Source organism: Sapajus apella, unplaced genomic scaffold (genome assembly GCF_009761245.1).
Source record: "Sapajus apella isolate SASKATOON/1434 unplaced genomic scaffold, GSC_monkey_1.0 scaffold8, whole genome shotgun sequence".
NCBI classification, from domain to species: Eukaryota; Metazoa; Chordata; class Mammalia; order Primates; family Cebidae; genus Sapajus; species Sapajus apella.
The window spans coordinates 40052834-40080077 of record NW_022436948.1 but is presented as its reverse complement, the minus strand read 5'-3'; the positions used below and the strand labels follow the sequence as shown (position 1 = coordinate 40080077).

The 27244-nt window shown below is 36.9% G+C and overlaps 2 long non-coding RNA genes across 2 annotated transcripts; one reads left to right on the top strand and one right to left on the bottom strand.

Annotated features, from left to right (window-relative positions):
* Positions 1-701: 701 nt before the first annotated feature.
* Positions 702-14554, top strand: LOC116550990. The gene is made up of 3 exons (XR_004268656.1): positions 702-714; positions 13404-13411; positions 14461-14554. It is a non-coding gene; the product is annotated as an uncharacterized LOC116550990 (long non-coding RNA).
* On the bottom strand, positions 3354-14534 carry LOC116550989. The gene is made up of 3 exons (XR_004268655.1): positions 14449-14534; positions 13951-13954; positions 3354-3363 (listed from the first exon to the last, which is right to left on the bottom strand). It is a non-coding gene; the product is annotated as an uncharacterized LOC116550989 (long non-coding RNA).
* Positions 14555-27244: the final 12690 nt, after the last annotated feature.

Sequence of the window (27244 nt, the reverse complement as noted above, 5' to 3'; positions counted from 1 at the left end):
GCTTACACCACTATGCCTGGCCAATTTTTGTATTTTTTGTTGCTTTCACCTTGTTGCTCTGGCTGGTCTTGAACTCCTAAGCTCAAGCAATCCTCAAACCTCAGCCTCCCAAAGTGCTAGAATTATAAGCATGAGCCACCATGCCTGGCCTGTTTCCACCTGCGCCGCCTCAGTCAGTTTAATATGGTCAGATGTTTTTTTGTTACACAATAACCTCCATTTCTTTCAGTTTAAAAACTTAGTTTAGCATTTCGGGCAAGATAGATCTGGTGTTGGTGAATTTATTCAGCTTTTGTTTGTCTGGGAAAGACTATCTTTCCTTCAGGTTTGAAGGATAGCTTTTTTAGTACACTATTTTTGGCTGGTAGATTTTTTTTTCAGCACTTTAAATACAGCATCCCACTTTCTTCTGGCCTGTGGGGTTTCTGCTGAGAAATCTGCAGAAAGCTGTACTGGGGCTCCATCGAATGTGACATAATTTATTTTTTCGTGCTGTTTGGAGTATCTGTTTTTTTGCCCTTGATTTTTGCTAATTTGATTATGATGTGCATTAGGAATTTTCTGTTCAGGTTAAACTTGATTGGTGTTCTCTGAGTTTTATGTACCTGGATGGTGTAATTTTTCTCTAGTTTTGGGAATTCTTCTGTCATTATTTTTTTAAAATATGTTTTGTAGGATTCTTCTCTTTCAGAAATTTTTATTATCTTTTAGTTGGTTTATTTGATGCTGTCACATCAAGGCCAATTTTCATAGGCCTTCTTCTCTCTCTTTTTAATTCTTTTTATCCCCTCTTTTGACTATGTAATTTCACATATCCTATCTTCAAGCTTCTAATTCTTTTATCTGTCTGACCAAGTGTACTGTTAGAGCATTAGAATAATTTTTTTCTTTAGTTATTGTATTTTTTTGTTTGGGATTTCTATTTTTTGCTCATTTTGTTCCCGGATTATTTCCCAAATTTTATTAATTTTCTATCTGCATTTTCTTATTATTTTTTGAACTTATTTAAGATACTGAAGTCTATGTCTAACATTTCATAGATCTTCAGTTCTTCTGGGTCAATTGCTGGAGCTTTGTTGGTTTCTTTTGATGGTGTCCTATTTCCATGAGCTTTCATGATCCTTGCATGCTTACATTGGCATCTGTACATTAAAGGAGGCAACTACCTCTTTCATTTTATGCAGTGTTCTTTGGTGGTGTTAGACCTTTGCTCCTTACCATTGGAAATTAAACATTGGACTGTTGTTTCTTCCCATTCTGAAGAATACATATAGTGAGTAGGAGAACTAAAAACTGCCTTGGAACTAACTTATTGCCTTGTCGCTGCTTTCTGGTCTAGAAAAAAACTTGAAAACCAAACCCTAAACCCTACTCTGGAACTAAATTGCTGTTCTGGCATCTCTTCCCAGTCTGGAGGAGACTTGTGGTGAGCACTGGAAGTTTAATGTTGTCCCAGAACTGTGCTAATGTCCTTTCATTGTTTACCAGTCTGGGGAAACCTTAAGCAGGAATTGAATCTTAATCCTGACATTTTAATAGTTGCAGGCCAGAGAAAGTCTCCCTAGGATCATCAGGGCTTTATTGAACATCTGGCCAGTGATTTGGGTCTTCCTGTGGATTGTGCCTCACGCAGTGGTATGACACTAGCCAGTCTTTTCCACATGATGTCCTGCTGATAAGCACACAGAGTAGCTGCCAAGATTGGCATAGTCTTCACTACGAACAGTGTCCTTTCTCTCCCCAGTTAGCTCTATGTGAGTTAACCCTCGTGGCACTTCCAACATTTCCTATGTCTGAAACTGGAGTTGCCTTCCTATAAAAATTCCCAAACTGCTGGGGAGATCAAATGTCCACCTCTGTTTTCCTCATCTTGCCTTTGAAATGATGAGGCTTGGGAAATTCTCTGTGAGTGGTGTTGTGTGGGCATGGCTGGTGCTTCCAAATGACTGTTTCTCTTACCAGTTATGGCTTCTCTCAGTTCTGTTGGTCTGGGGGTGGTTTCACTTATCTCAACTGAGTTCTGGTGAACTCAGAATGGTATTCTTGCCTTGGAATCGTTTCTAGTTGTATTTTTGTTTGAAAAGAGATGCTGGGGGGATTTAATATTCTGCCATTTTGCCAATGTACTAAAATATCTTATTAATAATGTTTAATTGATTGCAAATTGAGATGATATTTTTTGAGATACTAGGTTAACTAAAAATAGAAATAAAAATCAGCTCCGCCTGTCTCATTTCCACTATTTAAAATGTGACTACTAGAAAAGTTAGACATGCATATGTGACTCATATTTGTGGTTTACATTCTATTACTTAGCACTGGTTTTTTAGAATAGGGGTTGGCAAACTTCATCTAAAAAGGCAGATAGTAAATATGTTAGGCTTTGCAGGCCACATATAGTTTCTGTAATATATTCATTTTTTTCACAACCTTAAAAAATATAAAAACCATTTTAGCTTATGAGCAAAAAACAACAGGCCACATGGCATGTATGGTCCATGAGTCATTGTTTTCCAACCCATGGTTTGGAATATCATGTCTTCTACAAAGGAAGAAAATTGGGCTGACAAAACTAAAGAAAAAGTTTTATGTTAATAAAAACCATATCATTCAGACTTTATTATTCTAAAAGTTTCAAATTATAATATGTGACAATTATATTTTCCAATTCACACAATTTGTAACTGGGTGGTGAAGAGAACTGAACCTGGGTAGTCTCTCTTCAGAGTCCGTGCTCTTACCTAAAACCATATATATTTTGTGGTGGCTTTTTTTTCTTTGAAATGGAGTTTCGCTCTTGTTACCCAGGCTGGAGTGCAATGGCGCGATCTCGGCTCACCGCAACCTCCGCCTCCTGGGTTCAAGCAATTCTCCTGCCTCAGCCTCCCGAGTACCTGGGACTACAGGCGTGCACCTGTGGTGGCTTTTTAATGTGTCAAATTGGCTAAGGTGAATTATATCTCCTAGAATTTCCTTTTGTGTATTTCCATTTATGTGACTTACAAGGGATATTCTTGGGAAATTTAGAGGGCAGAAAGGAAGCAACAGACATTCTGGAGCTCATGCCAATTGTTGCTGATTTGTAGACTCTCCTTGGTGGCCTGAATCAGCAGCTGGACTTGCAAGTGCTTTGTTATCTCCCAAATCTTCAGCGTCTCTGACAGCTAGTCAGGGTGTATTGTGTTTAGCTCCATGAGCAAGGTCCTCAATTTCTGCAGGATACTCAGACCACGTTCTTAGAAGAAATAAGAACTGCTGGTTTCAAATCTTTTTGATGGAATTCCACCTTATGTGTGTGGTTTCTAACTTTGCGAATTCTCTTGTTTTACATCTATCTCACTTTCTGGCTATGAGCTCTACCGACTAGCATTAGGTATGAAGACAGCAGCCTCGCAGAGATTGCTTAACCACATATATGGATTCACTAAAGGGATTTGCCTCATGAAAGTTTTTAAAATATAGTATAAAATATGCAAAATATTACATATTTTAACAATATACAATTATGTATATTCCAGTATATTTGTGCACCCACACTCACAACCCCCCCACACATATGCATAGTTTGTTTTTCCTTAGTCTATTTACTTTTCTCATTGAATTCTGAATAATACACTTCTATAAAATGAAAACGAGCTATATTAGTGTGAATTAAATTAAAATTAAAGTTGTTATTCAATTAGTTCTAAAATTTTGCTGTGATTGAAATAGCTTACTGTAAGGGGAGGCATTTTTATCTGAGATCTAATGTAGCCCTACGAAATCACAGAATTATTTTGCATTTGTCTATATTATTAGCAAACAGTAGCTACAAAGAAAGTTATAATAAGAATATATTTATTAAGTAGTCAAATATATTGAAGTCCAAAGATTACGCATTTTTAAGAAGTTTTTACCTTGATTATTATAAATGTCAGAAATTTCTTATATTTTTAGAATTCCTCTTGATATTTCTCAAAAGTAATACATCTAAGCATGTAATACCTGTTTTTATGCCTACACTGCGATATATTATTATTGGCAGCTTTTGCATATTTTTTCCCATTTCCATTGTCATATAAAATCAACATATGAAGGAGGTTTTTTTGAATATGTGGGGCTATTGTTTGATTTTACAGAAATAGTATCAGCATTATATAACGTTAATTAGCAACTTGTTTCTCCTATTCACCAATTCATCATCAATATTCCTTTAAATCAAAAGAAACACTTTTTTTCCCCAAGTTATCTTGTTATGATTGCATAGTATTGCATAGAATAAATAAACACAACTGATTTTACTTTTCTGCTCTTAGTGGGCTTTTCAGATATTTGTTTTTTGATTGTCACAGAAATACTTCCAGCAATCTTTAAAATGTGTTCTTAATTATTTATTTCTGTTTCTGATGTAGAGTTATTTCTAAGCATGGTTAAAGAATACTATATATATTTCAAAAAAAGCATATTAATTTGTAATTCCACTAGTAAAGTATGAGAAAGAAATTTTCATCCCATTCACTTCTCAGCAATGAATGTGTTGCACTTTTATTTTTTAAAATTAATATCTAAAATATGGTATGTATTTGCTTTAATTTGTTTTTCCCTGAAAAATACCAAAGTTGAGCATCTTCCCTTATGCTTATTAGGTTTCTGTTTCTTGAGTGGACAATTATCTTTCTAGATAAATCATAATATCAGTCTTGGTCTTGCCATTTTATCATGGATTTTTAAGAGGGTATTCCTCAATGTCTTTATAATTAATATTTGGTTAATACTTTGCTTATTTTTCAAGTTTTCTTATAACCAATCAGGAAATATTGCCCACCAAATATTTATTTTATTAAAATCTTATTAAATTTTCCTTTGTAGATACAGAATAGTAATACATAATATGAAGGACAATACCATTTTTATGGGTATACTGAATTGAGCTTGTTTATTGTGTTTTCTGGATTTATTCATGGTTTGATGGATCTGTCAAATTCTGAAAGTGGTGTATTAAGACCTCACACTATAATTGTGCTTTTATTGCATTGGCCTTTTATTTCTAGAGTGTTTATCCTTAGAAATATATATAGCTGCAATGTAACTTGGTGCTTAAAAGAATATTGTTATACTTCCTATGTAGATTACACAGTTTATTCTTAAATAATTTTTTTCTCTATATTTTCACACTTTCTACCTTGAAATCCCCGTTCTGGTAATATATTTTTATCCCTGCTTATACTTGTTTGAAATTTCCTTATCTGTGTTTATTCTTTTCATTTTCAGCTTTTCCTTTTAAAAAAAACTCTTAATTTGTTACTTGTAAACAAATTTAACTGTGGTTAGTTTTTTTTAACCCTATTTAACAGTCTAGGATTTCTATAGTGTAACTCAGAGTGTTTGGATATTGTATCAGTAGAGATTTAATTGGTTTTATTGCAAACACTCTTTTTAAGCTCATGCTTTCCTTTGTTTATGTTTATTGTTGCTTTTGCTTTTTTTCCTCTCATTTTACATTTTCTGGCTGGCTCAAGCTCCTATTTATTCCTTTTTTCCACTTTCATTTGAACATACTATGCAATTTTCAGTTCTGCAGGTAGTTCCCTTTACTTTTCTAATTAAACTATACTTCTCCATTATAATATTAAAAGGAAATAGTAAGTTTATTTCAGTTTTCTCTTCTGTCTTCCCCGATGAGACCTTTAAATTATCTTACTCTCCCACATTTATTGTTTCTTGCCCCCACTCCTCTCCTCTTTCTCCCCCACCTCCACATCTGTTCCAGGTTTTGCTGAGACAATTTAGAACACAAGTTCTAGGCCATGAATAGGTGTTCATTTAGAGCATATCAGTTTCAAGAAATAGTACTATATTGGTGAAAGAAATCCAGGTTATGCTATAGAATCAACAAACTCTAAAATATCAGCGGTTTAAGCCAAGGAAACTTTATTTATTCATTTCTCAGGTGAAATGGCTTGGTTCTATGTTCCCACTCAAATCTCATCTCTAATTGTAATCCATAGAATCTCCATATGTCAAGGGAGGAACCCAATGGGGGATGATTGGATTATGGGGGCTGTTTTCCCCATGCTGTTCTCGAGATGTGAGTGAGTTTTCACAGGATCTGATGGTTTTGTAAGGGGCTCTTCCCCTTCACTTGCACTCTTCTCTCTCTTGCCACCATGTGGAGAAGGTCCAGGTTTGCTTCCCCTTCACCTCCTACCATGACTGTAAGTATTCTGAGGCCTCTCCAGCCATGCAGAACTTTGAGTCAATTAAATCTCTTCCTTTTGCAAATTACCCAGTCTCTAGGTATTTCTTTACAGCAATGTGGAAGTGGACTAATGCACCAGGTCTAGGGTGAGTCTCAGGATAGTTGCTCTCTATGTGAGATTCTGCATCTTCACATCAACACATGAATTCATTTTGTAGGAGACTCTGAAGAGTCCTGAGGGCGTGCAGGGTATTACATGTTGAGGAGGCTGAACGTGATCATTTGGGTGACTCTTCGTCTTTTTATAAAGCTATCAGTTCCACTCTCACAGGAAACCAATAATTTTAAACTCACTAACCTATTGATTCACGAATGGATTAATCCCTTATGATCTGACCACCTTTTGAAAGCTTTATTTCACAATACCATGACATTGGGGATTAAGTTTTAATATGAGTTTTGGAGGGGAAATTCATACCACAGCATAATCCTTGTTAAAATTTGGTGACATTCTTTGTTCTGAAGACAACACAGACTTTTTTCTTTTCAAGTCAAGAAAAAAAGTCTTATATTTAGAATTTCATTTCTTTTTTTTCATATGTTGTTATCAGGACTGTAAGGCTTTTGGAACTGTACTCTAATATTTAAAAAAATCATTTTCTGTCTCTGTGTGTTGAAGTATGTGAGTGACGATGTTTCCCTCTGGTTGTGATATGTCTTATGCTAAGTCTTACAAACCACAAGTCTGGTTGTTAGTGGTGAATACATGCCAACTTGTTTAATTTTTAATTTAAAAAGTTAAGTGTTTTAGTTGCTAAGCTAGTCTCTCTCAGGATTCCCTTGGTGGTCTTGCTATGTTTTCTTCTGAATTTTCAGTTCCCACATGAGAACCACCTGTTTCAAACTGAGGTTGTGGGAGTAGGGGGAAATTTCCTTCTGCATTTGCTAAAATTCCTTTAAGTGACTTTTTCTTTATTAGATCATGAATGTTGTGACCTATTAGTTGTGTGGTAGAAAACCAGCATGGTGGTTAGCGAGTAGTAGATGGAAGGATAAATGTGGCTTTTGTGGACTGTAGTAAGTTAATTGAAAGGATCTTTGATCCATTCTTCCATTCAATACATTCTTTAAAGTGATGATAACATTTTAGGTTGGAAATTATTATTCTTCAGAGTTTTGAATGTACTTTTCTCTTCTATTTCAGCTCCCCATATGTTAGTGGCTGAATTATGTCCCCCTCAAATTCATATGTTGAAGCTTTAACTCCCAATGTAAGTAACCATATTTGGAGATAGGGCCTTTAATGAGGCATAAGGTTAAATGAGAGAGGCATATACCATTAATTTAGTATGACTGACCATGTGAGAACGCAGTGAGAAGGCAGCCACCTGCAAGCCATGGAGATTAGCCTTGGGAGAAACCAAACCTACCAACTCTTATATCTTGGACATCTAACTGCCAGACTGTAAGAAAATAACTTTTTCTTGTTTAAGCTACATAGTAAAGGAATACCTCAGGCTAGGTTATTTATATTTTAAAAAAAAGAGGTTTATTTGGCTCATGGTTCTGAAAGCTGTACAAGCAGGGCATCAGCATCTGGCTGACTTCTGGTGAAGCCCAGGAAGCTTTTAGTCATGGTGGAAGGGAAGGGGAGCTGGCATATCACAAGGTGAGGCAGGGAGCAAAAGAGATGCCAGGCTCTCCTGAACAGCCAGCTCTTGCATGAGCTCATTACTGTGGGGAGGACACCAAGCCATTCATGAAGGATTGAAGGATCTGCCCCCATGACTTGAACACTCTCCAATCTGACATCAAGGATCACATTTCAACATGAGACGTGGAGGAGACAAACACCCAAACCATCTCAGCTACCTAACCTGTGGGGTTTTGTCATGGGAATCATGGCAGATGTGTTACTGTGGAGAATATGAAGTCATTCTGGTTCCTTTTATTTTGCTGATTGTGGTACATCTCTGACATGGGTGTTCAGAGAGTTGTGACATGCCTTGGCTTGGAACTATCTTTATGCATTTTGCTGGGATAAGTTAGGAGGCTCATGTTCTTTAATGATAGATGTTCATGAATTTTTCTCAAATATTGTCTTGAAATATTTATTTTATCCCTTCTCCTCCTTAGTTTTCATCTTTTTCAATTGCCCCTATTATTTAGAGATTGTGCCTCAAAAACTACTTTTCTGGATTTAGTATATTTTCTCTAGTATTTTCTCTTTGCTTTAATATATTTATTCAATATATTTAAACTTTGTCTTCTAATCCATCTATTTTTTCCTCTTATTTTTAATTTTCAAGAACTCATATTTTTTCTCTCAATAGGTATTTGAAAAGACTTTGTGACTGCTGTATTAATGCAATGACAAATCTATCCAATTAAAGATATATTCTGAAACTTTCTTCTCATAGTCTGTTTTTCTATTTTTTTCTTTGTTTATTTTGGTCTTTATTTTCTATGTAGAGATTTTCTTCGGATACTTGGTATTTCCAATTAAGGTGAGAGTAGGAGATATGAAAGGATAGTTAAAGTGTCACTCCAAGGCACTGATTCTAAACGAGCTGTGATTTTTTTTCTCTCACCTGATATTTGGCAAAGTCTGAAGACATTTTTTTATTGTCATAAATCAGGGAAGGGAAGAACTACAGGTCTCTAAACGGGAGAGGGGGGACAAGGATGTTACGAAACATCCTGCAATGCACAGGACAGCCCCATGCAACAAAGAATTATCCAGTCTAAAATGTTAATCATGCCACTGTTAAGAAACATTGTGCTAAGATAATCTACGTGATCACTTTATTGGAAACTCTTAGGTCTGTATGTGTAGGTTGTTTCTTTTGGACTTGAGAGATTCCCCAGAGAAAATTTTTTCTATATTTTATGTGGAGACTAACAGTTGGGCTAACAGCTTCCTGAGAGCTGTTTTAGAAGGTGCATTAGTCAGTGCTCGTATTGCTATATAGAAATACCTGAAACTGGGTAACTTATAAAGAAATGAGGTTTAATTGTCTTACAGTTCTACAGGCTGTACAGGAAAGTATAGCATCAGCATCTGCTCCTGGGCAGGCCTCTGAAAGCTTACAATCTTGGTGGAAGGCCAAGCAGGAGCTTGCACATCCCACAGCAAAAGCAGAAGTGAGAGTGAGGTGGGAAGGGGCTACACACTTTAAACAACCAGATCTAGTGAGAACTCACTCATTATCATGAGAACAGCATCAAGGGGAGAGTGCTAAACAATTCATGAAAAATTCTCCCCCCATGATCTACTCACCTCCCACCAGGCTCCACCTCCAACACTGTGGATTATAATTGGACATGAGAATTGGGCACGGACACAGATCCAAACTATCACAGAAGGGGTTTGGGGTTTTGGCATTTGGCATTCTAAATGCATATGTTCACTAATCCCTCTGTTTTAGGATAGAGCCCAGATATTCAACTGTATCTAGAATAATCTACTGCAAAAGCTCTTCATTACACCCTTTCTAATGAATACATCTTCAGAAAAAGTAACAGAGATGAGGCAATGGGGAGAGAGACTTTTATCCAGAAGCATAAAATGGCAAGAATAATGCTTCTCAAACAACGTTCACCCAATCATCCTTACATTTACGCTTCCCTGACTTCCCAGTTCAGAGAGGTATCTGATGTAAATGTCCATGCAACATTGAGCATTGTTTGATATAAACTAAATCATTTCTCAGCTTCCTTCACTTGCTGAATTAAGGTTTGATTTTCTTGGATATTCTCTATCAAACCCCGGTTCTGGTCCTTGTCTTCTGCTGTATCATTTGCTGTTCCTCCATGCTTCTCAGGTTATGTTTTTAAAAAACTCTTTACTGTGGATTTATTAGATCTTCAGGATGAAGTGACATTGTATGGGCCATTTAGTGCAGAAATCAGAGTTCAACTTAAATGCCAGAGTTTTGTCAGAGGAAATCTAGAGGGCATTTCCCCGCTCCAATTTGCTTTGAAAAATGCCTGCTGCACATTTCACAGAGTTGACTTTATCTCTGTTTATGTTTATAAAGAGTGTTGTCTTTTCATTTTACCTAAGTGCTGTGTGATCCCTGGCCACTGCCCCTGCATTCTGCTGTGGAGTTGGGTAGGAGTGTTGTCGACTGTTTTACAGGAAGAATGTCTTTCTGACTCAGCTTTGGAAGGCAAAGGAAATTCTTTGAGCTAATGGATGGTTGACACCCCTCTTCTTCTGCAAGTCTTTTATGTATCTTTCCTGGACACAGTGCTGTGGGTACAGCCAATCAATAATTTCATGCTCAATGTAAAACGAGGCAAAAACTTGAGACAGATGAATCTGAATGTTTTGAACTTTAGACTTCGGTTTTAGGAAAATTGTGAGATAAAAGTGTCATCAATGTCTCTCAAATTATGGAATGTGAATGACAGCCAACTCTTGTTTTATGAGAACAAGATGTTTTGCATGCACACATGCGTTTGTGTCTGGGCAGGTGTATAAATTTATACATAAGCAGGAAGTTTCCCCCTTTCTCCTTATGTGAGCTTTTGGATAGCAATAGAACTTTCTGTTCTTTTTAAAAAAATTTTGCTTATGTTACTCTTACGTTATGTGAGACTAATATATATCTCTCTATTTTCCTCTCTTTCTCTCTGTCTCTGTCTCTCTCTACGCACATACACACACACACACACTCACACACACACCCCCCTCATATAATGTCAAATATATTTACACAAACCTGCCTGTAGGATTGGAAATATGTAAAGAAAATTATGTGAAATTATTAAGATATATTTCAATAGTTAATAATTGGGAATATTATAGTTTCTAACATTTAGGTTTGTCTTCTGACTCCCTCCTTCCCCACTGAATCCTACACAATGTGGAGGAGTTATAAATAAAGCCCTCTAAAATTTTGATGCGTAAGCATCAAGGTTTTGAGATCCTCTTAGCAGAATGGAAAAGACAGTTCAGAGAGGAATTCTCCCAGGATTCACCACCACATCTTCCTGAACAAAAAACTGTCTTTGGTGGTATCTGGTGGGCAGCAGCTATCTTTGAAGAATTGTGGCAAACCTCGGTGAGGGTAATGGAAGTACCTCACAGGAATTGGCCAGAGAGTGTACTAGTTGTCAGAGATTTTCTGGTCACTTGCAGAATAACTAAGCAGGGAGAAGGAATATCAGCCATGCATTTTCAAATTACTGCAATTCTTATATGGCTAGATGTGGGTAAGAACCAGTGAAATTTGAATTACTGTTAGAAATGTGATTTCACTTATATGAATAGGTTGAGGAAATCCCAGTTATGCTAAAGGAACTTATGGTTATTAGATATGAATAATTTTTTCCTTGGGTGATAATAATTCTTTCAATAGAGAAGCATTTAGATGAGAAGGGATCATTTTAGGAGACCACTGCCCTATCCATTAGGCCACTGGGTCTTCTAGCAGGTATCATTCTATAGAGTTTTGAATAAACCTTTTTTTCTATTGAGAGGGAAATATTTCCTTTTCTTTAAATTTCATCATCACCTATGAATGTTTGTTAGAAGATTCTTTCTAGAATTATAGTGTTAATAAAGATTGGGGTATGTACTCTAATTAAAAGTTGTTTCTCCAGCTCACTCCCTTAGAAAAAGTTCAAAATATAATGTTAAAAGATAATATTTAGAGTAACATTGAGAAATGATCCAACTACCTAAGAGCAAATTAAAAAAAAAAAAACTTGCAAAAATTGTACAGAGAAACTAGTATCAAGAGAAACTAAAGGTCTAAAGTCAAAGTTTTAAACCAGCACATTAGAAATATAGAAAAGGAAGGGCCAAATAATGTTGGACTCCTCCAAGGCTTTTCCCTGAGCAGCTGTTCTGTGCCACTCTGGTATTTGAATGTCGTGCCCATATTTGGATTTAAAAACTCTCTTCACATAGTAGCCACCACTCCTTTTTAACCTGGTTCAACTTCCGTCGTGTCCCTGATATATTTCTCTCTGGAATGCAACTCTAAAACATTACTGTGACATTTGCTCTGTGTGTGTGTAGTAACACAGCTATTTATGCTAGATATATATTTGCTCACAATATTCTTTAGATGGTAAATGTTTTCATTTTTATAAGTTATAATGTAATTCAGAAATAAACAATTTTTAGTGATTTGTCTACCTGGAACTCCCATTACTAGAAATTATAAACTCTACAACTAACCATTAAGATCATTCACACGTTCCCCTTAAATAAGACATCTCGATGATATCAGTCCTATCACCCTCTTAACCAATCACGAGAGCATGACACGCCTTTAGTATCTTAATTTTTCAGGCTGTAATCAGTCAGCATTGCCAGGAGGCTTAAGTCTTCCCAACCAACTGCTGTGATACCTGAATGTGATCTTCCTAAGCTTTCATGCTATGATCGTGCTTAAATTGAATGTCTTGACCAACATCTCAACCATAAAGTGTTATTCAGTTCATGCTTGTAGGACATATATAATAATTTACCTGCACTTATATTTACCCACACTTATAAAATCCACAAATCTTACTTCACCTCAATATAATAACTTCCTATAACCCAAGAACAAGACATAATACTCAAAAATCCAAATCAACCTGTATTTTTTGAGGCAGTTATCCCAAAGACATATCCCTCAACTAGTAAAAATTAACCAGTATACCCCCATTTAATTACCAAACATACTCACCTCCTACAATCATAGTATATTTTCCAATTAGTACTTAGTACTAACTACTTACAATTTCTCTTCACATACCTCAAATAAAGCCCTCCAGAAAACACTTAAATTTATATTCTAATTCAAGTAAATATGCTCCCAATCAAGCTCCAAAACTTCCTACCTACAACCTCATTTCCCCATACCCATTATTTAAACATTTATCAAGTTAATGTAGCTTAACTGAAAATGTCTAGATGGGTATTCATTACCCCATAAACACACAGGTTTGGTCCTAGCCTTTCTATTAGCTCGCAGTGAGATTACACGTGCAAGTATCCACACCCCTGTGAACTGCCCTCTAGGTTATTCAAAACAAGAGGAGCAAGCATCAAGCACGCAGCTCACAGCACTTTGCTTAGCCACGCCCCCACGGGAAACAGCAGTGACAAACCTTTAGCAATAAATGAAAGTTTAAGCTACACTAATTAATAGAATTGGTAAATTTCATGCCAGTTACCGCGGCCGTATGATTAACTCAAGTTAATAGAACCTGGCATAAAGAGTGTTTAAGGTCCACCCTTAATAAAACTAATCTTTATCTGAGTTGTAGAAAACTCCAGCTACAATAAAATATACTGCGAAAGTGGCTTTAACACCCTGAAGACACAATAGCTAAGACCCAAAATGGGATTAGATACCCCACTGTGCTTAGTCCTAAACCTCAGTTATTTAATGAACAAAATCGTTTGCCAGAATACTACAAACAACAGCTTAAAACTCAAAGGACTTGGCAGTGCTTTATAGCCCTCTGGAGGAGCCTGTTCTATAATTGATAAACCCTGATATACTTCACCACCACTTGCCCCCAGCCTATATACCGCCGTCTTCAGCAAACCCTTCGAAGGTCAAAAAGTAAGCACAGCACAGCTATAAAAACATTAGATCAAGGTGTAGCCAATGAAGCGGAAAGAAACGGGCTACATTTTCTAACTCAGAAAATTCTATGATAACCTTTATGAACTCTAAAGACTCAAGGAGGATTTAGCAGTAAATCCAGAACAGAGAACTTGATTGAATAAGGCCATGAAACATGCACACACCGCCCGTCACTCTCCTCAAATATCATGTAAAAATACTTTACCAAAAACTCTATATACTGATACAGAGGGGATAAGTCGTAACATGGTAAACGTACTGGAAAGTGTGCTTGGACAAACCAAAGTGTAGCTTAACCTAAAGCATCCAGCTTACACCCGGAAGATCTCACCATTAACCTGATCACTTTGAGCTAATTCTAGCCCTAACCTCATTTAAATATGTTATTAAAACATATTAATTAAGCCATTTACCTTCTATAAAAGTATAGGAAATAGAAATTATATTTCGGTGCAATAGATCTAGTATCACAAGGGAAAGACAGAAAGCTTAACCAAGCATTAAAAAGCAAAGACAAATCCTTCTACCTTCTGCATAATGAATTAACTAGAAATAACCTTGTCAGGGAGCTACCACAATGCTCCCTGAAACCAAGTGAACTACTCAAGGAAAGCTAAAAGAGCACACCTGTCTACGTGACAAATAGTGGGAAAATCTATGAGTAGTGGCGACAAACCTACGGAGCCTGGTGATAACTAGTTGTCCAAGACAGAATCTTAGTTCAACTTTAAATTTACCCACAGAATTATTTAATCCCCTGGAAGTTTAACTGTTAGTCTGAAGAGGGATAGCTCTTCAGACCCTAAGAAACAACCTTTCACAGACAGTAAGATTTTTCACTAAAATAGTTGGCCTAAAAGCAGCCACCAATTAAGAAAGCGTTCAAGCTCAGCATTTCATTATTTTTAATTTCACTCACTTTACTGAACTCCTAAAATCACATTGTACTAATCTATTACTTAATAGAAGCAACAATGTTAGTATAAGTAACATGAAAATATTCTCCTCTGCATAAGCTTATATCAGACCGGAATAACTACTGCTAGTTAACAGCTCAATTTTTATAACTTATACCCTAAATAATCTATTATTCAAACTGTTAACCCAACACAGGCATGCCCTTAAGGAAAGAGTAAAAAAAGGAAAAGGAACTCGGCAAACCTTATCCCCACCTGTTTACCAAATACATCACCTCTAGCATTACCAGTATTAGCGGCATTGCCTGCCCGGTGACACAGGTTTAATGGCCGTGGTACCCTGACCGTGTAAAGGTAGCATAATCGCTTGTTCCCCAAATAGAGACTTGTATGAATGGCTACACGAGGCTTTAGCCATCTCTTACTTTTATTCAGTGAAATTGACCTATCCGTGAAGAGACGCATATGACCAAATAAGACGAGAAGACTCAATGGAGTTTCAATTTACTGATACAAACTAATATCTAAATGAACCCACAGGCACTAACCCATTGCTCATGTGTTAGAAATTTTGGTTGGGGTGACCTCAGGGTATAATATAACCCCCAACAATATAAACTAAGACCTCACTAGTCTAAGTAAACGAACAAACATTGACCCAAAAATTTGATCAATGGACCAAATTGACAATAATAAACAATTTGAAAATTTTTGTAGAGATTGTCTAATGCTGTATGTAATCAGATAATATGAATATCTTGTGCAATAATTTAAAATTTGACTTTTATCAACCAGCCAAATTATTTTCTCAAAAACTCAGTTCTTCAGTCTAATAAACACATCTTTTCCCAGAAAAGGTTTCAGACTAACAAGTAGTGCTAGGACAGAGGTGATTAAGCAATTGTTTTCTGTTTTCGCAGAATTGTTTTCTTCATTTTCTTATGCAAATATTGTTTATTTACTGTTTATGCTGTGCACCTAGCTTTTTCAAAAAAATATATATATTTATATATATATAGCCGTTCATCATTTTAAAAAGAACAAAATGAAAATTTGAACATTACTAGTTAAGTTCATAATGTATATTTCTTTGAGTAGATAGAAGTCTGGAACTTTGAATTGATTTTAGGAATGCTTTATCAATGATAAAGACAATGCTATTTAAAAGGACTGGTTCATTACTGAATGTGAAAAACAACACAAAAGGAAATATAGGAAAATATTACTATATTACTATAGCATTGCATTAATTTTACTTGGTAAACAATTCATTTTCTTGCTAGTTCATTTAGATAACTAACCATGCCATACTGTTATATTACTAGTATCAACATCTGTGACCATTGCAAGCCCACAAGACAAAGTCAGCATCCAGATATTTCTCCTGTCTAGGTCCCACAATATGCCAATAGTGAAGACTGCAATTATCATAATAGTCATGACTCCAATATGTGAAGAAAGTTTCATAATTGAAACAAAAAAAAAATATGTTTTTTGAGAGCAAAAATTTGGTTGAGATGGTTTTCAAAGATAATTATATTGGAAAGGCAATTACATAACTTTTGTTATAGATAGGTATGCCAATTAAAAACAAATATTAAAGAATCTGGTCGCCATATTCCGGGAACCGAGGCATTTTCAGGTTCTAGGGTTGTTCGGAAGTTGCAGGAGCGAGATGGGGGTGGACATGCCGGGTGTTGCCGGTAGAAATGGTGCCTCTGAGCTTCGAGGCTTGAGCTGGGCAGGGAGGCGTAACCTTGATGTGTGGCCTCAGTCAGGAGCAAACGGGCTTCCCAAACACTCCTACTGGTTGGACCTCTGGCTCTTCATCCTTTTTGATGTGGTGGTGGTTCTCTTTTTGTATTTTTTTGCCATGACTCATCTTGTGATGTCTAAATTAAGGAGTTGGTGCTTGAGTGAATTCTAAAATGACTACAAACTTCTTGAATAAAGAAGACAGGACCCTCAACAGAAGAATTTCAAATCTCCAAGAGACCCTTCCTTTCATTTTACACTTTGTTACTAATTTGCAGAAATCTTAAGTGGGTAGGATTTCACCTATTCCTAGCTAAGTTGTTGAAATTAAACCCTTTGGTTCAGGTTTAAAATCTTCTCAAATATCTGATAGCTTTACAGGTGCTGAATATAAAAGCATTTGTACTTACAAAAAATCTGATTCTGCTTGGATATAAAGTCACAAGAGCATGCTATGTATATTGTAAATCTCACGGTTGGTGAGCGCACGATCAACAAGCCTTAAGTTTAGAAACTATGGAATGCTTACACAGAATACATTGTTTTCAACCTTCTACATAGCCAAATGACAGATCCTAAGTATACTATTTGTGTCTTTATTATAGCTTATTTGCAGACTACTAAGATCAAATTGATATCTATTAAACTTTCTGACCAATGTATGTTAATTCCAGGTTTATGTTGCAAACACCTGAGTACACACGAAGAATCATGTTTTTACTCTGTTTTCACCACAGGCCTTCATTTTCTGAGTGCCTTATTGTTTTAAACCTACCGACACATTCTGGACAAAGACTATAGAACCAGTGCTGACGAACCCAAACCTTCTTTTAGGAAAATCAATCCTCCCATTTCCAAACACAATATGAGGAAGTGGTTCTTGTCTCAAAGCAAGGTGGAGGAAGTCCCAGATAATTTGGATTATCTCTATTTGGTAAATTTAAGTGTTTTAGGATCACGTAGTTCTGCCCATAAGTGAACTTTACAAAATAACTAAATTAAAAGTATCTGGAACTGACCATGTCATTGAATTACATAAAAGTATCTGTATATGACCATATCATTGAATTACGTAAAAGTATCTGTATCTGACCATTAAATGTCATTGAATTACTTACTTATCTCAACTATTAACAACCAGTGAAGCTTTTCTGTTAAGTTTTTGGCACCTGATCTTTGACCCAATCTTAGTCTGTCTCTCATTAGATCATTAGAATGCTCACTTGGTTTCTATCACTCTGACACTGCCGCGCCATAATTCCCAGCTGTCTAGTTGTCTGCCTCAGTGGCGGCACCAATTTAAATCTACTTTGCTGCTCTCTCTGGGTTTCTCTCCTAAGATAATTCATTAGCAAATGCATTTTGGCACTTATGTTTTTCCCCAGCTAGTTTGATGTGGCTGGCAAAGATATATCACCTGTGGTGGCAATGTAGATAATTTGGAAAGCTGTTATAGCATTCATTTTGAACAGCAAAGCAATACTTCACTGGCAGATGATTCTAATCCAACTCTAAATATCTGTTAGGTGAGGTCCTGGAAACTTGTTTCTGATTTCCACATATTAGGCTAATGTTTTTATGTTCATTTAGTTTGATTTTTCTTTTGTTATGGAACATTACAGAATATCATTTTTTTGTTTTTGTAATTTTTAAGCAAAAAATTGGAGATCCTGCACAAGTTTTCCTTAAACAGAACCAGGTAATATGTAGAGATAGATGATGCTTATCTCCATGTTGATGCAGTAAGAGCAGTTTAGTTCAACCCTTCAATTATCAGTTCTTAGCTAATGAATATGACTGCAATTTAGAGAAAATTAAGTTATTTTCTAATAAAAATAATAGATTTGAAGAAATTTCATTTTAAGTGTTTGTCTACAGTGGGCAAAATGTGGAATAAAGGCTTCTAGAATCACTGACTTTCAAAACTGGAAGATACCTCTGTAATAAAACATTCTAAGCCCTACTTTTTAGGTGCATAAATTGTGTCTTCTGTAAACTGATTTTGTCCTGAGTGCCTCCAAAGGAGGGAGGCTTATAAAATTTATGCTTTCCATAGAATATTATTCATGTATTCAGGCACCTTTTTCCAATACATGTTTTGTCTACATTGAAAGTTTGTTGTTTAGTGTACACACCTTCATCAATAATCTTTTATTTTTTTGAGATGGAGTTTCACTCGTTGCTCAGGCTGGAGTGCAATGATGCAGTCTCAGCTCTCTGCAATCTCTGCCTCCTGGGTTCAAGAGATTCTCCTGCTTCAGCCTCCCAAGTAGCTGAGATTACAGGCACCTGCCACCATGTACAGCTAATTTTTGTATTTTTTTTTTAGTAGAGACGGGATTTCACCATGTTGGTCAGGCTGGTCTTGAACTCCTGACCTCAGGTGATCCATCTGTATCAGCCTCCCAAAGTGCTGGGATTACAGGTGTGAGCCACTGCACCTGGCCAATAAACTTAACTAGATCTTCTAGATAACTAGAAGCTTCTTCATTGTCGCTTGCTGCTTCAGCTTCTAATTTTATGTTACGGAGAGAGCTGCTTTTCTTAAATCTCAGGAAACAATCTCTGCTGGCTCAAATTTTTCTTCTGGAGCTTTCTCTCCTCTTTCAACCTTTACAGATTTGAACAGCGATGGCCTTGCTCTGGATTAGGCTTTGGTTTAAGGAAGTGTTGTGGCTGGTTTGATCTTCTATTCAGACCACTGAAACTTTCTCCATATAAGCAATATGATGATTTTGCTTTCTTGTCACTCACGTGTTCACTGGAGTAGCACTTTTCATTTCCTTCGAACTTTCCTTTGCATTCACAACTTGGCCAATTGTTTGATGTAAGAGGATTAGCTGCCAGCCTATCTCTGCTTCTGACACCGCTTCCTCGCTAAGCTTCATTATTTCTAGCTTTTAATTTTTTGTTTTTTTTTCTTTTTTTTTTTTTAGACAGAGTCTCCCTCTATCGCCAGGCTGGAGTGTGGTGGCATGATCCCGGCTCACTGCAACTTCTGTTTCCTGGTTTACAAGCAATTCTTCTGCCTCAGCCTCCCGAGCAGCTGGGACTACAGGCATGCACCACCACATCCAGCTAATTTTTTGTACTTTTAGTAGAGATGGGGTTTCACCATGTTGGCCAGGACGGTCTTGATCTCTTGACTTCGTGATCCGCCCGCCTCGGCCTACCAAAGTGCTGGGATTACAGGGGTGAGCCACCGCGCCCGGCCGCTTTTAATTTAAAATGAGAGACAGGAGACTCTTCTTTTTATTGCAACAATTAGAGACCATTGTAGGATTTTCACTGGCCTAATTTTAATATTGTTGCATTTTGGGGAAGAGGGCGACTCTGGGAGGGAGAGAGATGGAAGCATGACCGGTCAGTGGAGCAGTGAGAACACATACAGCATTTATTTGTTAAGTTTGCCATCTCATATGTGTGCATTTTTTTGCATCTCAAAAAAATTACAATAGTAAATCTAAGATCACTGATCACAGATCACCATAACAGAAATAATAATAATAAAAATGTAAAATATTACTGGAATAACCAAAATGTGACCTGGAGACACAAAAGGAGCACATGCTACTGGAAAAATGACACCCATTGGCTTGCCTGATGCAGGGTTGCCACAAACCTCCGACGATTAAAAACTGCAATACATGCAAAAAGCAATAAAGTGAAATGCAATAAAACAAGGTATCCTATCCGCAGCCAAAGCAGTGGTTCTCAAACTTTATCTGGCTTGGAAGAAGCTGAAAGGCTTGTTAAAATACGCTGAGCCCCAGTGTCTCTGACTCAATAGTTCTCAGGTGGGGATGAATTTCTTACAGGTGTCCAGGTGATGTTGATCCTGCTCACCCTGGACCACATTTTCAGAATAATTTATCAAAATGAATTTTCATATCTATTCTTTCAACTAACTTTATTTCAGTATTTTGCTTCTAGGATCCCTATCTGGCTAAATGTAGCACCCTACATTTAGTAGGGGCAGTTCTATGATGTATCCCTTGTACTCTGAATAACCACTTTCTGTTTTTGCTTTTAAAATTTTATCCGCACTACGTATGCCGCTCTCTGGATCTGGGTTATTCATATCTCCAACTTCAGTATCCTTCACTGGAATGCTGAATTATGTGGCGGACTCATAAAGTAGCATTTATTCATTTAATGATTGCTTGGGCTTGACAGTCATTTATTCATTTAATGATTGTTTTTGCAGACAAACAAGGGAGAGCCAGGACACAGCTTGGCTCACTTGTGCTGAGAGAGAGAAAGAGTTAAGCTGCTGACCGGGAAGGCAAGGGAGAGCTGACCGCACAGCAGTGTGTGGGCACCACTGGACTAAGTAGCTGAGACAGGGCAGACAGTATGAGAGAAAGCTGTTGAGGAGAGCTGCTGCTGAATAAAATCATCTTTCACCTGCCTAGGTCCAACTCCCCAAAATGTTCTTTCTGCTCATCTTTTACCCACTCCCTCTGGACCTCAGCTTGACCTTTGATGTAGTCGTGAACCTGACAGTAGTCATTGCGGTTGACCAACAATATGTAAGTTTCTGGGGAAAAACAGTACCAAATTCATTATAGTCTCCAAAATAGTATAATGGCTAGCATATTCAGAGTCAGTGGCTTTCAAGTACAGTGCCTGGAGTAGTAGCATTAGCACAGTCTTCATACTTGTTAGAAATTCACAGAATCAGAAGCTGTATGTCACACGCGAGACCGGGGTTCGATTGCCAGATGGGGAGCCGGAAAAAAGAAAAGAAAAGAAAAGCAGCTCTAGGGTGTGGGCCTAAAAATTTGTGGTTGAACAAGCCCTCCCGGTGCTTCTCATACCAGCTCAAGTTTGGGAACAACTCTGTAAACATTCAGCAAATTCTCATTGAATGGATGAGTGAATAAACAAATGATAAATGTAATTGATTTTTAAGTAAAACATGAGAGTTACTATAGTTATTTTTGTTGAGAAAACAATATTGTTGTGATTTGGACATTAAGTTACAAAATACCTTTGAATTTGGTTAGGACAAATCCGATATCCTTTATTTCCTAGCAATGCTTTCTGGAATGCTGCTTTTCTGAAGCCCTCCTTCTTAGTTTGTGTATTACTAAAAATGTGAATGATATGTTTGCAAGTAGGCCACTGATTTTAATTCACTGACAAGATACAGAAGCTCTATCAGGTCATTTCAACTGTTTTCAATGAAACAGTGTTGTGCAATACTTTTTTTTGGACAGGGTCTCATTCTGTTGCCCAGACTGGAGTGCAATCCAGTGGCACCACAACCTCTGCCTCCCAGGCTCAAGCGATTCTCCTGCCTCAGCCTCCCGAGTAGATGGGATTATAGGTGTGTGCCGCTACCACTCTGCTAATTTTTGTATTTTTAGTAGAGTCATGGTTTTACCATGTTGGCCAGGCTGGTCTTGAACTCCTGAACTCAAATGATCCACCTACCTCAGCCTGCTAAAGTGCTGGGATTACAGGCATGAGCCACCTCGCCACCCTGCAGCGCTTCTTGAGTGGCATGCACATATGGTTCATGTGAGGATCTTGTTAAAGTGGAGATTTTGTCCATTTTGCCTCAGTGATACCTGAGTTTCTGCATATCTAAAAGGTCCCAAGTGATGCCATTGCTGCTTTTCTGAGGAAGCAGCTTATGAGGAGTGGGTTACTGCATAATACAGTTTGGAATCTAGCAGGCCAATTCAAATCATGGTATAGTTGGAAAGGTGGGCAGATTATTCATCTCTTGTGAGCTTCAGTTCCTTTATTTGTGAACCGTAATATATAAAACATCTAGTAAGATGCCTGATATATAACAAGTACTTAGTGAAAGATAGCTATTATTATTCAAATAAAAATTAATGACAAATATGAAAAGAGGTGTCAAAAAATTCTGGCTCTCTATAAGACAGTAGTGTCTACAGTCTGGGATGCAACTGGTTAACCCTATTCCTGATGTACTCGCTTGAAATGTGAGGGTAATAAAATTGAGTTCTGCTGTCAACAGTTTTATAGCTTCTGTAATTTCAGCTTGAGTGTCTGCCATTGACCTGCAGCAGCTGAAATCACAGGTGCAACTTCCTGAAAATTGAACCCTTCTCTGGCGCTATCCTGATTATCAGTTATTCTTGACAGAAGCAAAGGAAGCTGCAACCCATTGAAATAACACGTTTTGATTTATTTATTGAATACTAAGGGTATTTTTTCATAGTGGTCTCTATCTTGTCAACATGAATGTTAGTCACTGATACTTAAATAAATTTATTGTTAAGTGATTTCTCATTATTTAGCTGAAAAGTTTTGTGTATCTATTGCATACTATTAGCATTATGCAAATAACCAGTATTTGAAAAACTAGTTATTAAAATGCATAGCTTATAGGACAGCCTTTGTTTTCAATTTACAAAATCAAATGCAATAAATTCAGTAGGCTATTTTATTGTTCACTGAAGGACAGTGACCACTCACAGAGATTAATTTCCGAGTGAATGTCAAATTAGATCATTTCCTAAGGAGCTCTTTGGAAATTATTTTGGAGATTATGGACATTTAACTATTACAGCTAGATGTACAAGTTAAACTACAATGATTCATCTGAAAAATATGTGCTTCAAATACAAAGGAGAATAGATTTATTACCCAAAATTATTATATTAAAATTTAGGAAATACATACAGATAATTATGACATTTTATTCCTTTATGAAAATTGAGGAATAGAAAAACAAATGCAATTTTCTGGATTTGGGTTGGGAATGGGGTTTGGAACAGAAAGGATAAATAGAAATTTAAAAATAATTTTATGTGTAATACCCATAGTCAAAGATCTACTAATTTTTATGGAATGCCTTGATTGCTTTGAATATTGCATAGGTTTTTATTGTGCTATTTTGAATTTGTTTATTAAAATGCTAACAGTAATTAATTACTAATACTAGGTTTAATTAACACAAGGTCTGCTATATTTAGTTGAAGTTATGTAATCATTCTATAAGCAGTCAGAACCATATCTAGAATGAGTAACAAAGGCTAATTTATCAACTGGTGACAAACTGATTGATTATCACCTTCAGATAGTAAATGAGCAGATAATGGTTTTCCGATAAGAAAATATTTGATGTCGTTTTAAAAAATAAGGCAGATTTTAATCTTTTCTTTAACTTACTGAAATGAAAAAAGGTAAAATCAAACAAGATGGAGAGTTTTTTTTTTTCACTTTTGATGGCCTCGCTCAACTTTAAGTACTCAACTTGAGTGCTGAAATGGAAATTCTATTTTTTTCTTTTGTCGTTGCCTTAAATTCTTTGGTCATCTCTTTAATTTTGTCACTCCTATACAGGATATTTTATGTCTTAGTCTTCACATATTTCTAACATCTTTTGAAATTAATTAAACTTTTCAGAAAGGAAATATCTTTTAAAAGACATTGGGAATCACATTTTAAAAGCCCATTGTGATTCCCTAAGATGAGCTTTATTTTCATACATTGATTGATTTCTTCCTATAAAAAATGTTATTCAAAATTATTTTGTTAGGTTGGACACACTGACTCACATCTGGAATCTCAGCACTTTGGGAGGCCAAGGTAGGTGGATTGCCTGAGGCCAGTCTGGACAACCCTGATAGACTGTCTCTAAAAAAAAAATACAAAAATTAGCTGGGTGTGGTCATGTGTGCCTGCAGTCCTAGCTACTCAGGAGGCTGAAGTGTGAGGATCACTTGGCCCCCAGGAGATCAAGTCTGCAGTGAGCTGTGGTCATGCCCCTGTACCCTAGCCTGGGTGACAGGATGAGACCTTCTCTCTCTCAAGATAAAAGTACAAAATATTTTCTAGTCTATTTTTATTCTCTCCTGTCCCCCAATCCATTGTTTCCATCACTTTGATTTTTCTGACTTATGATTCCTATATAGCAGGAGTCAAGGTGGCAATATCAATGGCTAAATAACGAAGTAAAAGAATATATAGTCCAATATGAGATAACTTCTAATGGTGTCATAGAAAGCACATTATCAGTTTCTGGGGGCCATGCTGAAGTGGTCTTGTTTTCTGGGGTGACATCCCAGGCCACGGAGATAAAGGACATGGACACACAAAGAGTGAGATTAAGAGCAGAAATTTAGTAGGTGAAAGAAAGAGAATAGATCTTTACTACAGAGAGGAGTCATGAAAAAATGTGTTGCCGTTCTGCAGTGAAATGCAGGGGGTTTTATAGATGAGCTACTGGGGAGGCGGTGTCTGATCTACATACGGTGTGAAAAACAAGTTAGGAACAGGTGTGCCACATGCATACGGCACAAATCTCTGGCAACTCCCACCCCAATCTTTTATTATGCAGGTGGTTTCTTACCCCAATCTTTTATTATGCAGGTAAGAAAGAAATGTTGCTCATTTGTTTTTTACTGTCCATGTGCTAACAAAACAAGGTAAGATGGAACTCCCATGGTGGACATATCTGGCCCCAGGTAGCTCTTTTCTATCAGTGCAGCTGCAGGCATCCCCCAGTGCAAGCTTCTGGCTTCCTTACTTAGTTCAGCATGATATTTCAGGCTGCTCTTTGTTAGGAAAAAAAGTAATTTCCTCTTGTTAGAAGAGAAGCTCTGCTGAGGACTCTTCTGCCCTCACTGTCTACCTAAATATTAGTTTCTATCTCATGTATCAGTGCTTGAAAAATGGGCACTTCTAACCTCTTTATCCATGAGTGAGCCCATCAGCTGTTAAATGGGGCCATAATTTAGCTAAGCCCAGTTAGGTCCTGCATCTTTATTTTCCTGAAGATATAGGCAGAGAGCATTAACCTCTCACGTTTCTGAATGCTGCTGTTACAAAGATGAGTGGATCCAGAAATCTGTTAAATTTTGAGGGCCTTCTTTAAGAAAAAAGAATATATATATATCCCCCCACCCCCCTCCAAAGTATTACAAAAACCATTTGACCATGGGAACATGTTGCTAGGGCCTGTCCTAAGGGGCTAGTGCAAAAAAGGAGCATGGAATCACATGCTTTGTTAGCTTCATTGTAAATGGTTATTTTTGCAGAAAGAGGGTAAAAGGGATCAGAATTTCTGATTCTGTCTCGGAGAAAAAAAAACCCAAGTATATTCTGATGGTCCGTGATTGGCCAGCCTGATTCCATGAATACGTTTTACTTATTTATTTAAATTTTATTTTTTGAGATGGGATCTCACTCGGTCACCCCAGCTGGAGTGCAGTAGCGTGTTCTCGGCTCACTACAACCTCTACCTCCTAGGCTCAGGTGATTCTCCCACCTCAGCCTGCAAAGTAGCTGTGACTACAGAAACATGCCACCATGCCCAGCTAATTTTTTATGTGTATTTTTGGTGGAGATGTGATTTTGCCATGTTGCCCAGGCTGGTCTTGAACTTCTGGGCTCAGGAGTTTCACTCGCCTCAGCCTTCCAAAGTGCTGGGATTATAGGAGTAAGCTACCATGCTTCTACCATGCCTGGCATGATTCCACAAGTATGTTTTATAGACAGATTTCTTTAGCCATCTGTTATTTACCTGTTAGTTCAATGTTCAATGTCAATGAATAGGCAAATACCTTTTCTAAGACTAGGTTGAATTGTTGCATGAAATCCCCACAACTAGTTACAATTATCCTCTTTGAAAATGCTCATCAAAAGCCTGTAAAAAGGCAATGTGCCAGTGAAATTTGCTTTTCCTTTTCTCTTGTTCCAGAATACGACATTTACTAGCTAGATCTCAAGAGTGTTTTCAGTGGCATTAAGGCAAGATGGGAAGTTGAAAATGGGAAAAGGAGTATCCAGATCTCAACTCTTTCAGTTTTATAGTTTCAAAGCTGTGACTCTAATGTATTCTATTTACAGACTAACATTATAATCTATAGGAAGGAAAACTAGAGTCATTAGGAATTAATTAACAGTCCCTGCTTTGAACCATGGAGAAACTTCACACATAACTTCAAAATTCCATGTCATTCTCCCTGTGTGCCTTTTTCCATGCCCAAATTTCTCCTGTTTATAAAGATTCCAGTCATGTTAGATTAGAGGTCTACCCTACACGAATACGACCTCATTGTAATTTAACCAATAACAAAATTATCCTATTTTCAAATAAGGTCACCTTCTAAGGTACCGAATATTAAGACTTCTACAAATGAATTCTGGTGAGGAAGGAGTACAATTCAACCCATAACTGTGAAGCTAAATTGCTTTTCATGACCTTCACTTATTTAACATATTTTATTTGAGCACCTTGACTAATTTGACGTAGATCTGTTGGAAAGTTAACGGAGATAGTATATTAGTTTGCGGGGCCTGCCATAACAAAGTACCAGGGACTGGCTGGCTTCAACAATAGAAATTTGTCTTCTCACGTTTCTGGAAGCTAGAAATCCAAAATTAAGGTGCCAACAGGATTGGTTTTTTTGAGGTCACTTTCCTTAGCTTGAAGACAACTGCCCTCTTGCTCTCTTGCTGCTATCTTCATGTGGTCCTGTTTTCGTATGCACACAGCCCTGGGATTTCTTTCTGTTCTTATAAGAATGCCAGCCTTATTGGATTAGGACCCACTCATATGAACTTATTTAGCTTTAATTACCTCTATAAAAATGCTTTGTACAAATGTGATTACATTCTGAGGTACTAGTGGTTGAGATTTCAACATACAAAATTGGGACAGTAGATGGTCCACAATAGATGACCTGACATATTTTATTCTTATTAAAACCTGCTCCTACCAGTGACAGCTTATCCTACTATTGTCATTTTCAGTTACTACTTCTCACGTCAATTGTGTTAATTCCATTAAGCATATAACAGTCTTACTA